Consider the following 10,479-nt stretch of genomic DNA (forward strand, 5'->3'; position numbering starts at 1 on the left):
TGTTTATGGGAAGGGGATACCCCGCCCCCCCCCACCCCCGTCCTCCCGTCCCCCAGTCCCTCCCTCCTGGGCGCAGGGGCGAAGGGGCGGCGCGCCCGGGCCTGGTTAACCGCAGAACGATGGAGCTGCGCCCGCCCCGCGCCCGCCGCCTAATTGTCTCCGCCGCCCGTCCCCATCTGTCCCTCTCCGCCCGTGTGTGTTTTGGCCTTTGTCTCGCCGCCCTGCGCTGACACCCTCTTTCAAAGCCCACTTCTGTCGCCCTTCACCGATCGCTTCTGCCCCATTAACCCATCGGCACGAGGCTCCCGCAACAAAGGCCCGGAGTCGGGCGGACGCGCGCGCGCGCGCCTGCCCATTGTCCGCCGCTGACCCCGCGGCCCCCAGCCTGGCCTGACCGGCCCGACGGGGCGGGGCAGGGCCGGCCTTGCAGATAAACAGAGGAGGCGTCCTGCCCGGGCCGAGCTCCGCCCTCAGTGAACGGGGCCCGGACCAGGACGGCCGCCTTGGCAAGGCCGGCGAGCAGCTGCCGCCGCGGGAACCGCGGGCCCGCCCGCCGGGCAGCTAATCCGCCGCAGGCCCCTTTGTCCCTCGCTGGACGTGAAGCTGGCAGAGAGCGCGCCTGGGGAGAGAGCAGGCCCGCCGCGTGGCCTGCCTGGTAAACAAAGAGGAGTGTTGCTGATCGGGGCTGCCATCCTCCAGTTCCCGGTCCTGCTGGAGGGAAGGAGAGCAAGCCCCGCCGACCTGACCCGGGAGTTCCTCCCGGTGCGGCTGCAGTGCCTGAGGCTAACCGGGACCTCCCAGCACAACCCGGAGGCAAGATGTTCTTCCCGAGCAGGGGGCTGCATCCAGGAGGTGCTGCGCAGAGCCCAGGAGCTTTCGCTGGAATCTACGGGTTGCTCCTGGGCCGTGGCTGAGCTGTGCCCGGGGTGGAGCCGCAGCCGTGGTCTCTTCTGGAGACCCCTGTCTGGCCCAGGGCTCCTTTTTTGACCAGTGAGACAGGAGGAAGGTGGCTCGTGGCCCAAGGGCATCAGAAGGTCACCTTTCTCTACAGTGGGTGTTGTGCTGCCAGCAGGAGGCAGATGGGCCCAGGCAGAGCGGAGCTGCAGGAGGACACTGATGAGCAGTGTGGTCTTGGCGACCCCTATGTTTTACACCCAGATCCTGCCTGCTTTCATTTTCTATCCCGCAAATGCCACTCCCAGGGCCTAGTGGTGGCCCTCTGCACGCCTGTCCTCAAGACACTGACGTGTCCCCTGGAGACATCCCATGGCGAGGCTAGGAGAAAGGAGTTCCTGTTTCTAAGTCTGTCTAGACCACTAGTTTTTTTAAAATTCATTAAACATTTAAAATAAAGGGATGGCAAAAGAAAGAAGAACGAACACGGTAGGGTTCTGCTGGTGACCCACGGTGCCACCAGCAGAAACTTGCTGACTGGCCTGTCACTGTCCACGCCCCAGGCCCGGTGCTGGGGGACCTGAGGCCTGATTCTGGGCAGCTCTGCCATCTCCCCGATGACCTAATGACCGGGTAACCATGATTCCTTCCAGAGGGTCCGGTGGTTGTCAAGAGTCCAGAAAGAAGACAAGGCCCCTTGTCTCCTTCCTCCCCGTTGCCTGGAGCCCATAGCCCACTCTGGTTTTGCTCCTACAGGGACTTTGCACATCAGTGTCACGATGCAGCACAAGTCCAGGTCCTCTATGCTTCAGGTGCAGCTCGGAATTGTGACCTGAACTTGGTCCTCAAGTGCTCCGCACGTGACAACTTCTGCAAGTGTTTGGGCAGAAGCAAAGGCTGACGACAGAGTCCAGTGCAGCCAGCAGGACTGGCAGAGTCACCTCCTGGGAGCCTGCCGCCGTAGCTGGGGACCAGAGGTCCAGGAGCTGGACTCAGGCCAGCAACGAGAGGCAAGGGTACTTCTTAAATAATAGCTTTATTGAGATGTCACTGCCACACCACCAAATGCACCCTTTTAGACTGTACCATGCCGCGTTTTCAGCTCATTCACAGAGCCGAGCAGCCATTGCCACTAATTCCAGAACACTGTCATCACCCCCCAAAGAATCCCATACCCATTTGCAGTCACTCCCCATCTTCTGCCCCTCCCCCCTCAGCCCCTGGCAACCACTAATCCACTTTCGTCTCTATGGATTAGACAAGGATAATTTTGCAAAAAGAAATTCTACCAGTCTGGGAAGGACTGTATAAATGAGGAATGTGGGGGTCAGGCCTGAAAACTCTCTCTGTGGATCAACATGGCCACTTGTCCCCACCTGGGACATCTGTTTTAAACATCAGCACTCTTTTTTTTCCAGTTTACAGATTTTTTTTTATTTTGTTGAAGTATAATTTACAATGTTGTGTGTTCATTTCTACCGTGCAGCAGTTACTGAGTCACACATACATGCGTGTGTTCTTCCCCATTATCGTCTGTCATGAGATATTGAACAGCGCTCCCTGTGCCCTACAGCAGGACTTGGTTGTTAATCCATTCTGTTTCACCAGTTCTCATCTGCTAACCCCAAACTCCCCATATTTCCCTGGCAATACCCCCATCCCTGGCAACCTCACGTCTGTGAGTTATAGACATGGTCTTAAGATCACTTCTGGCCCCCTCTGTTTTCTATCTGCTTCTGTGGGTGCCAGCTGGCTCCAACCTGGTGGAAACCACACCTTTCCGTCCCGTCAGCGAGATGCTAACGCCAGCGGAGCTGCCTGGGCACCCAGAGTGGCCATGCAGAGGCTCCTCACAGCCATCCCTGACTCCATCCTCCCCAGCCCTGAGGTCAGTGTGATCCTCAATGTCCATGGAGCTTCACCAACTATGATTTGGATTTCAAAGCAATTAAGAAGTTGTTCACCAGAAAAGGCCATTTAGTTTTCCCTGAACAACAACAACAAAAATTTTTTTTAATGTAGCCCATTTTTAGCACCAAATGTTGTCATCATCCCATTCTTTATGAGCCCAAACTCCTAGCAATCACAGCATTGGGTTTCTAATGAGCATTTTCTTGATTTACAGCAGAAATGAGCAGTTATCTGCTAATAACCCCTGAGTCTGAAATTAAAAGGGCTGAGAAAATAAACCAAATTGCCAAGATCAACTCTCGTTAAATAAAGGCGTTGTGAAAAGACAGAGCACAACATTTTCATGCGTCGGATCGACAACACAATAGCTCCTCATTTGAGGCTGTAATTATTTAATACCACTTAGCAGCTGCAGAGCACTCGCCCTACGAGCGTTTAATGGACATTTGTTAATTAATTCTCAGCAGAGCCCATCCACCCATCCTGTACGTGAGAAACTGAGGCAGGCACTGGAGGCGACAGAACGGAAGCCTGCAGGAGAGCGCAGACTCAGGCGGCCTCCTCCCTCGGCCCACAGGCTCCTGACTGCTCAGCTCCCCTGCCCGCCCCAGGCCGAGCTCTGCCCGGAGCAGCCAGGGGCCGGGGAATGTCTAAATGGCTCTGAAGAAATTCATAAACAAAGGCAGAGTTTATGAGTCTCTGACTTGGCCAGAGAGTCAGACATCAGTTTTATTCCACCCACCAGGAGAAAACGGAGAACTACTTGACAGCCTGAATTAACTCAAAGTTAAAGGCTGCAGACACTGTGAGTTGCAAGCTGCCGGAGTAGAAATCCAGGCAGAGAGGCTGCAAGTTCACAAGGAACCACATGCCCAGTGGGGTCATGGGCACTAGCTAGGACTCAGCCCTGTCCTAGCAGATAGCAGCTGAGACAACAGAGAGACACCCAGGTTTACAACTCAAGTCACCGTGGGCTTTCTGGTCCTGTCTTCCCACACGGCCACTGTGCTTATCCCCAGGCCCCCTGCGGGAACAAGAGGCTGCTCTCAGTGGCTCCCTGTTGTCCTCCTTAGAAGAAAGCCTTCCATCCCAGGGACACAGCGGTGGCAGGCAAAGAGAGCCTGGGAGACCCTGGGAAGAGGATTTTGGTCCCAGAAGCTGGTGGGGGTAGAGGCGCCCCTCCTCAGGCTCACCCCAGGTCCTCATTATGCTTCTTGGCCCCGGGAATGACTGGCACACACTCCCCTGCAGGCCACTCTGGGGGCAGGAGGAGGCCAAGTCCTGGACGCTTTACCTAGGCCAGTCTGATTCCAGGACACATGACCTATTTGATTGTTGGACGTATGGACAAGGGCAAGCGGGGGTGGGGGGTGTGGTCAGAAGCAGTCTCCCCCTCCTTCTCTGACCAGTCAGATGGGTCCAGGGTCCAGGCTCAGGTGTCCAGCGTGTTCTGTGTAGCGGATGAACCGCGCCCACTCTCAATGCGTCTTCATTACTAAAGAGCCCGCCTTTGCTTTCAAAAACACGACTGAATAAAAGCTGGGGCCTGACCGAGTTTGGGGGGGTGGGGAGTGTCCAGCTGACCCCCACCCCCCAGCTATGGGGAGCTTCACATCGATTATGAAGCTTCCCCACGAAGTCACTGAGAACGGCCTTGTGGAGCCGGGGAGGCTGTGTGTGACGGGTGACGAGCGACAGGCCTTGAGACGAAGATGACCGCGACTCAACGCCTACAACTGACCAGACAGGAACTGCCCAGAGGAGGAACCGGAAGTCCAGGGGCGCCAACCGGAAGGGGCGGGGCGGCCGCCCGGAGACGCCGGAAGGCCTGGGGTCGCTCTTGGCCAGGCCTGGCGTTCGGGGCTTCAGGCGGTGATCTGTCCCAGCCGCCCTGCTTTTGGACGAGGCCAGCAGGACCCAGCTTGGACCCAGCTTGCAGGTGGGGTGCAGAGCTCGCGGCCGGAGGGAGAGGGTGCGCTGGGAGTCGAGGGGTGAGGGGTGGAAGGCCAGGTCCGAAAGTGGGCTGCGGGCCTCAGAGGGGCTGAGGTAGGCCCGGGGCGCCGCCTGGCCCTGGTCCGGGGCAGTCGGCAGCAGGGTCCTTCTGTAACGGGATGACCTAGTGAACTCTCAGACTGGGAGACACCGCTGGGTGTCTCCACCTGGAGAGGAGGCCCCTCCCCCTGCGGCTCAGACAGCGGTACCGTCTGGTCTGTGGTGGTCGCGGTGAGGCGTGTCCCCCCCCCCGTTGCTCCGCAGAGGGCGGCTTCGTCTGGGGCTGCTGCTCTGGGACAGCGCGGGACTCCTGGGGGGCCGTCCTGGATGGCGGGGGCTTGTCTTTGTTCAGTCTCCAGAGAAGAAGGCCCTCTGGACTCAGTGACTCCCAAATGCCAGTTACTGAAGCCTTGCTGTAGTGTGTCCACACACCACGGTGTATTTCCTGTTTCTCTTTAAATGTACCTGAAGCAGAATTGCTTTTTTTTTTTTAATTAATTAACTTTTTTGGCTGCAGCTTGAAGCTTGCAGGATCTCAGTTCCCCAACCAGGGATTGAACCCAGGTCCTAACCGTCAGACCACCAGGGAATACCCCAGAATTGCTTTTTAAAAAATATTTTTATTTTACTGCCCGAGGTCTTAGTTGTGGCATGTGGGATTTTTAGTCATGGCATATGAACTCTTAGTTGCACCATGTAGAATCTAGTTCCCTCACCAGGCATTGAACCCAGGTCCCTGGCAGTAGAACTGGTGAGTCCTAACAGCTAGACCACGGGGGAGTTCCCCAGAATTGCTTTTTAATTCAGCCTCACCCTCGACCAATTCTGTGAAATCCCAAGTTCAACGTGCCTGCTGCTTTCTCTCATACAGAGATAAGTGACGGTTGAGATAAGTGACGGTTATTAAAGACTGCCTGTTTATGTGCCCCCGTGGTCATCTTGCAGGCCCCAGGAGCCCGCTGTCCTCCGCATGGGAAATTCCTAGACCAGATGACCTAATGACGGATTCTGCAGAAGTGAAACCATCCTTCCATGGGAGGCAGCAAGGGCCCTGGGACAGAGCCCGCCCAGAAGCCCAGGCAGGAGCCCTCCGCGTCCAGCCGCCGCTGCGTGAGCGATGCGGGAGGAGCCCCTGGGCCTCCCTGAGCCCCACGTGCCCAGCTCCGCTGCAGAGTGAGCTGGCCGTGAGGACTGAGTGAACTTATACTGGGAGAGAGTTGGGAAAGTGTTGTCATTGTTCTAAATGAAAGGCGGTTGCAGCTTGAACTGAGGATTGTGTTTCTCTGGGATTCAGGGTTTCTTGAGCCTAAAAAACAGTGGAGGGGTTGATGACGCTTGAGGACATGATACTCAGAGAGATCAGCCATACACAGAAGAACAGACACTGCGTGACCCCACTTCTGTGAGGTCCCCAGAGGAGTCAGGGTCACGGAGACAGGATGTAGGGGGAGGGGGCAGTGGCTGGGGGAGGGGGGCTCGGTGTTAAACGGGGACAGAGTCTCAGTCAGGGAAGATGAGAAAGTTCTGGAGATGATGGTAGTGATGGCTGCATAACAGCATGAATATACTTAATGCTCCTGAACTGTACACTGGAAAAATACTAAAATGGTAAATTTTATGCTTTGTATATTTTCCCTGCAATAGAGGGAAAAAGAGGAGAGAGGAGAGAGAATGCACTTGTGGTGGGTACATGGGGATTCATGCTATTAAGTCTCTCCACTTTCGTTCATAGTTGAAATTTTCCATAATTTTAAAAAGATTTCTCAGGTTTTCTCCAGGAGGGCTGGCCTCTAGGCTTGGGGTCTCAGAGCTTGTGCAGGTACGGAAGCCCGTGGAGGCTTTCTTATGGCTTTCTGTGTTCCTCTGAATGTGGTTATTTCTAAAGGAGCCCTTCTGGTTCTCTGGCCCCCCGCTCTGGGGACGGAGTAAAGGAGGCCCAGGAGGGGCCCAGGGATCCCATTTCAGCAACACCTCTGCTGCAGAGGAGGGCCCCACTCACCCTCCTGGGGGGCGCTGGGCGGGCGGGGGGCAGTCCTGCAGGTGAGGACGGTCCCTCGGGAGGGCTCAGTTTCTGCCCTCTGCCCCTTTGTGGGCCTTGAGGTCACGCTTTGCCTCCTCTCTCTGTGCGCTCAGCACAGCGAACACCCCTATGTTTAAACATTTAAATTCGCGTATGTTCTGGTGCTGGCATTTAGCAAAGAAAGCTGTCTCCATTAAAGCCAACTAACAAAAGGTTTTCCTCTTCCCTACAACTTTCATTTCCACTCTTCCCTCACCTTTTAAAATGTTCCACCCGAGTTGAAACATTCCCGTTTGATTTTGCACCCAGAGGCCCCTGCCCCGGAAAACGAGGCCTGTTTTTGTTTCCCTGGGGTCAGTGGTTTCCTCCATCCTTAAGTTCCGGTCACAGTGCTGGAAAGAAAAACTGGTCAAACACACTTTCCTTCCTCCTAGGAAACCACCCGGAGACTTGGCCTCCCTGGCATTTAAAGCCCGGCTTTCCCTATGTTCCTGGCTGAGAGTCTGGGTTTTCCTAAAAAACTCTCCTTACCTTCTTTCTCTGTGAATATATCACCACCGTCTGGATACTCGGCTGCTAAAGTTGTCACCAAGCCTCTTTGGTATTGGGTAAACGTCTCTGAATAATTCAAAATAAGCCACCAAACAAGGCACATTCATTAAACATTGGGGAACATTTCCAACACACAGCATGAAACGAGAGCTGCACGCGGAGGGCGCCCCTCAGCGCTCCGGCTGGAGGGGCTGAGCAGAGGCTGTGTCCCGTTATTTGAGCTTTGTGGTCTTGAGTCTCCGCTGTTTTATTAATTTTTTTATCTACAGTTCTAAACTACTATTTCATTTATTAGAACAATAGGGAAGCTTATTGAGGTGGTATTTTTATTAAAATTTCTATTAACTTTTGCTATCAGTACAGTTGTAGATTAATTAATTTTTACTACTTTTCTAAAGCAAAAAATATTAGAGCTGATCCCAAGTTACTTCAGATGTGAAACAAGCAAAATCAGAAAAAGAGCAGTTCGGCAAGAGAGATCTCGCTGGTTAAGACCAGGAAGAAGTTTACAGTCAACAGGTAGCTTGCCAGGTGGGTTGTCTTCATCTGGGCGGGTTCAGGCAAAGTTCTGCTTTGTTCTGTCTGAGGTGATTCTCACAGAGACACACACAGATCTGCTCTTCCACGTAGTGGGGGAATTGTTTTGTCTTTGGAGTAGATGCATAATTCTATGAAGTGGTTTCTTTTTGTTTGTTTGTTTGTTTCTGGCCTTGATACTTGGCATGTAGGATCTTAGTTCCCTGACCAGGGATCAAACTCATGCGCCCTGCATTGAAGGTTTGGGGTCTTAACCACTGGCCACCAGGGAAGTCCCTGAAGTGGCTTTCTCGAGGTGAAATTTATATAATATGAAATTCACCATCTTAAAGTGAACATCGTTAATACCATCACAATATCCTGCAACCACCACCTCTAGCCAGACCTCTTTCCTCGTCCCCAAGGAAACCCCGGACCCGTTAGTGGTCACTCTCGATTCCCCTTCTCCCAGCCCCTGGCGGCCACCGATCTTTCTGTCTCTGTGGATTTGCCTGTTCTGGCCGTTTCACATAAATGGAATCGCTCACTGTGGGGCCTTGTGTTTTTGGCTGCTCTCACGGAGCATTGGGTTTTCAGGGTTCATGGCTGTGTGTGTGTCAGAGCTTCACTCCTTTTTCTGGCTGAGTCACCTCCAATGTGTGTACAGTCAGCCCGTTTGTCCGTCACCTGTTGTGGACGTTGCTTTCCACGTTTGACTGTCTTTGCATGGCTGCTGTGAACACGTGTGGGCGTGTGTGTTTGAGGCCTCATCTCCAGTCCTTCGGGTGCAGACCCAGGAGAGGAGTGCTCACCGGTTGGTCGCTCTGTGTTTCCTGCTCTCTCACTTTTACACAGTGAGCCTCCTCCTCCCCGTCCGGGGGAGGGGCCGTAGACAGGATGTGCAGGGGATGCTGGGAACAGTAGCCGCCTGCCTTGGCGGGACTGCTCGCCTGTGGAGCACCTTTGGGGGAAGGAGTTGGGAGATTTCTTGTGGGTCGTCACGTGCCTCCATTTTCCTGAAATGCATGTCCCAGGAGGGGCGTCAGGCCGCTGTGATGTTTTCTGGCAGAGTATGGCTATTACTGTCAGCCACATCCATTTTCCACCCTAATCTTGCTCATTTTAAACTGAAGTATGTTAAAATCTTCCAACACTTCAACCAGAGAGAAAACTCCTGCAAGGGGACAGGCCACGGGGACCCTAGAGGTGAGGACAGGCGAGGGAGTGTGCTGGACCCTGCTTTCCCAATGCTCTGGGCCCTGGAAAGACTGGGTCGCTGTCTGTCATCCTCACAAATAGAGATTAGGGGACATGCCCGGAGCTAGCAAAGGCAGAAGAGCAGGCATGAACTCAGCCTGCCTTTCCTCCAAACCTGTTACCCCAAGAGGGAGACAGCCAGGTACAGACCCTGCCAGGAGGGAAGGAAGAACCTCCCCCGCTCGCATGGAGCCAGCCACTCCCCGAGCCAGAGCAGATCCCAGGTGGCCTTCAGCTTCTGTGTCACCCTGGCCGGAACTGTAGCTCAGCGGACGCTACCACGGTGCTCCTGACTTTTCAGAAACGGCCGTTGGTTAGGGCAGCGTGGCCTGCCTGTCGCTTCTCACCTGACCGCTACATGCCCGTGGCGTGGACCACCGTCCTAGCAGACTCAGCAGTGCGTCTCCCTCCAGTGAAATTTCACAGAAACAAGAGGTGAATCAGCGAAATGAGCACCGAGCTCCGGTGTTGGGCGTCCAGGCTGAAGTCCGCCATGGTCAACAGGCGAGCCGGGAGCCGCAGCCTGGAGGTGGGAGAGAAGGGGAACGGCAGGAAGGTGCTGGCTTCGGACGCCCGTCCTCAGCGTCCCAGCCCAGCAGCTCAGCTCTGGGTGGAAAGTGCAGCCGCTGGTCAACAGTGGGCCTCAAGCCCAAGGCACATCTGGTGCCCAGGTGTTTGGGCTTCATTCTGGCATCCCGCCAGTCAGCAAGGATTCCCACTCCCCTCCCCCGACCTCCCCACCCTCAGCGTTATCCCAGGAACACTCTGGGGTCGTTGCCTTTGTTGGAGGAAGCCCGGGGACAAACGGACTTCTGTCTGGATCCTGAGGTTTGGTGCTCAGTCCTTGACCTGCCCTCCACTGGCCACCCTCTGTTCTGACTGGAATCTTCAGGACGAAGGGCTGGGAGGCTCAGAGCTGAAGCTCCCAGTGCTTTGAAAGCCAGCGTGTTGCCTAATTAGACCATCTGGACGTGAGAGGTATCCAGACTCAGGGAAATCCAAACCCAGTGAAGGTGGGGGCTTCCTGGGAGCGCTATGTAGAGCAGCTTCTCCCAGCTCTGGGCGCGTTCCTGCACGCTGGGACAGAAGCCCCGCTCTGGCCACAGACAAGGCCGTGCAGGAGGGACCTGCCGGCTGGGGCGGAAGCCGGAAGCCGGGCTCCCTCCCCGGACACCTGCAGAGGCCGAGGATAGCCTGCCGTCCTGCTTACAGGGGAGCGTGGGCTTTAGGAAGGGTGTTCACACACTCCACGTGAAGCTTTCTCTCTCTGGAGGGAGCCATCCTGAGAGGCTCAACTGCTGGAGAACTGATCACAGAGAACAGACCCAAGCCCGTGG

The 10,479-nt window shown here is 55.2% G+C and overlaps 1 long non-coding RNA gene across 1 annotated transcript; it reads left to right on the top strand.

Annotated features, from left to right (window-relative positions):
• The first annotated feature begins 4,616 nt into the window (after positions 1-4,616).
• Positions 4,617-6,063, top strand: LOC139032825 (uncharacterized). The gene is made up of 2 exons (XR_011485447.1): positions 4,617-4,744; positions 5,743-6,063. It is a non-coding gene; the product is annotated as an uncharacterized lncRNA (long non-coding RNA).
• The last annotated feature ends 4,416 nt before the right edge of the window (positions 6,064-10,479 follow it).

This window comes from Odocoileus virginianus, chromosome 33 (genome assembly GCF_023699985.2).
Source record: "Odocoileus virginianus isolate 20LAN1187 ecotype Illinois chromosome 33, Ovbor_1.2, whole genome shotgun sequence".
NCBI classification, from domain to species: domain Eukaryota; kingdom Metazoa; phylum Chordata; class Mammalia; order Artiodactyla; family Cervidae; genus Odocoileus; species Odocoileus virginianus.